General features: G+C 32.8%; 1 protein-coding gene across 1 annotated transcript in view; it reads right to left on the bottom strand.

Moving 5' to 3' along the window:
- Positions 1-3,161, bottom strand: part of LOC108688191 (UPF0489 protein C5orf22 homolog) — a 581,071-nt gene that overhangs the window by 236,908 nt on the left and 341,002 nt on the right. The gene's annotated exons all lie outside the window — the stretch shown is intronic.

The raw sequence follows: 3,161 nt of genomic DNA, 5'->3' as shown, positions 1-3,161 counted from the left end.
ATATATATATAAATATATATGACTTCGGTTTTATTTTATGTAAGTTTTTATATTATTATTGTATAAGTTAATATTTTGATAATTGGGCTATTCATTATATAGCTAATTTGGCATTTGGATAAAGAAGAACGAACTAAATTGTTGGGAATCATCAACTAGGAATTTGCGTTACTTATATAATTTCGATTTATATTTTACATTAATAAGGACCCGAATTGAAAGGTCGAAACATTTTTTATTCGTTTTGTTACATTCATACGAAAATAAAGAATTTTCTGTGCATCCGAACAGCTGACGTAAGCTCTGACGGGCTTTTTTACATTTTTCACTAATAATTACTTGTTCCAAGTATTTCAAAAGTTTGTATGTCCGCAATATAAGTTTATAGCTATTATAAATTTATCACAAGCATCAAATTTATTCAAAAGTACTTCAATCAAGATTATTATTATATCAAAACAATCGAATCGCTTCTTCGATCAATTTTATAATATTCTCCAAAAAATTCTTTTCTTGAGTATATAAAAATAGGTGCTTCTAAAATTTTGAATAAGTATATTTTAAGATTATTATCAAGAAAATATTCTTTATTAAAGATACCGTTATTTAAAGAGAAAAAAAGTAAACTGAGCAATCGTTTTTCTTAGCAATAGAATGATATTTTTCTGTGTGTAATTCAAAGATATAATCGCGATCTATAAACAGATTCAACGATCCATACTCGAATAAAATAAAAACATCTGACGAATATTTTGACACAAATCATGACTATGGATATATTAATTCAGATTTTGGCAAATTTTATCACATCATTTAGTGTTACATTTAATATGCAGTGGAAATTCAATATTTATCGAGATTAACATAAGATCCGTAAGATGATTTATTTAATTTGTACATACAATATAATAACAATCTCATAGAATGTAATTTGTTAAGGTGGTCCTTTAGTAAATCGAATTACTATAGAGAAATTCTTTAATCTAAATTTTTTAATATAATGAAGTTGAAATACTGAAATTGACGTGCAAAATTCTACAGTAGGTTGACGAAACAAAAGAGAAAAAAATGTTGAAAATGTAACCTTTCACATATAACTTAATGAAAGATAAAGCTCGCAGATGCTTTTTTGACTAACTGCACACAAATCTTACCATAGACTTTTTTCAAAAATGAGATTATAATGGTTCAAAAAATTACGATTTTAATGATCATAAAAAAGTAATAGATCAACAGCCATTCTAGAAAGATATATGCGTGTATAAACTTGCATATAAATTTAACTTACAAAACAAAAAAGTAAATATAATCTCTCTTTGTTGTTTTCGTTCGATGAAGATGCAGCTCTTAATTTACTATCGTATGTTCCATTATTTCATTAAGATGTACACACAGTTTTAATATTTTATCCAAATTATGCAGATATTTTAATAATTTTGGTCCCTGGTGAGGCACTCGAAATTTTCGGCACTTTACTAAAAAAAACCACCTTAACAAATAGTATAATATAATATAAAGTTTGCAAATTTGCGACTTTATGACGAATGATGGCAAATTAAAAATACGCAAATTAAGAAAAAAGTTTCTTTTTGTCTGTCACGAACTCTTTTCAATGATACACCATGAATTGTTATTGCAATTCACATAGTCTCATGTGGAACGATGTTATCCAAGGTCACGATCAGCATGAATTATGTTTACAAAGCGTCACTGCTAACGTTGTATATGTAATGGCACTTTGTCAGTTATACGCCGGAAGTTACCAACTAAGGAAAACTCGGTGCATTAGTTGAATGTAATGGGACGAGGCAACGATATTTATGGCAACGCACAAGGCGAGTGAATACGTGTCTCGATTTCATGAGACACGACATGAGACATCGATCGTTTTAACAGTTGCACTATCTTCTAAGCTACTTTTATAAAAATGCGATTTTTACTGTGGTTAAAGTTTTACAATTAATAGTAGAGTTGCAAACAAGATAGAATGTGCAATTACAGTAAAGATATTGTGGAAAATGAGAAAGCGACCATTATATAAAAACAATTGTATCGCTAATTCATCGATTTCTTCCACGTAACAATTTGTTTCGGTCCCGCTGAGAGCGTGTAGTTACAATCTGCAATTAAGTCTTCTGTACACCCGTATTGCCCAGCAATTAGGTAGCACTTTAGACATGCTTTTCATCCTTGAGGACATCATAGATTTAACTAATTCATCCATTAATAATATCTAGCTCTGCAGTATAATTATACACATTCGTGTACGCGTATGAATAATACGAGGCATAAATCGCTGAGTAATTAGCGAGGATACTTGTACGTAATCGAGTACATGTAACAGAAAATGGTACACGCGGATACATGAGAAATCATGCTATCGAATCGGCATTAATAAGAATCAACGTGATCATACGTAATTCATCCTATTCGTCGCGAGATCATACATGAGTACTACGCACACGCGTAGACGTGCATACGCATTCACGACCGTCGACCGCTCACATTTCCTGTAGATTACTAGAAATTTATGAGATCGAGCATATCGAAGGCAAGTAAGTCGTCGAAACTCGCCGCGCGCGGACGAGATTTATAGGACTCTCTCGGCTGCTGCAACGGCTAACATAATGTAATATGCATGCATCACACCGTACCTGACGTACGTCCTTCTCAGTTATTAATTCCGACGGACTTCGCTCGCCTCTTTCACGTTCATATGCAACGAGGGTTGCGCAAAAGTCAATGCCTATTATACGCCGATAAGATTAATAAACTATGGCACGAGTACACTTGTCACAGAGCTGATAGACGTTGGCGAGAGATTAGAATGAAAATTTCAAGCTGCGATTGAATGCATGCTGCAGAGAAGGTCGCGTGTGAATTATAAAGGCGAGAGATTGATCAGTAATAAAATTGGCCAAGTTAATCGTGCATTCTTTAGAATATAAAATGACAGAGGGTTAAAGAACGTGTTGGAAAAATGATCGGTACAATAGAAAATATTCATACTAGCCTTCGCGGATTGAGTTTATATCGAAAAGCACCGCGCTAGGATGATGTAATAAATATCATCTGCTTCTCTTTCTTTCCGTTAGACATTTTTTCATGCTTATTGTCGCGTCACTCCTTTCTCAGCAGGAACGAAGAGCGACAGTTCGCAT

Source organism: Atta colombica, unplaced genomic scaffold (genome assembly GCF_001594045.1).
Source record: "Atta colombica isolate Treedump-2 unplaced genomic scaffold, Acol1.0 scaffold1, whole genome shotgun sequence".
Taxonomy (NCBI): Eukaryota; Metazoa; Arthropoda; class Insecta; order Hymenoptera; family Formicidae; genus Atta; species Atta colombica.
This window is presented reverse-complemented; position numbering and strand designations above follow the sequence as displayed.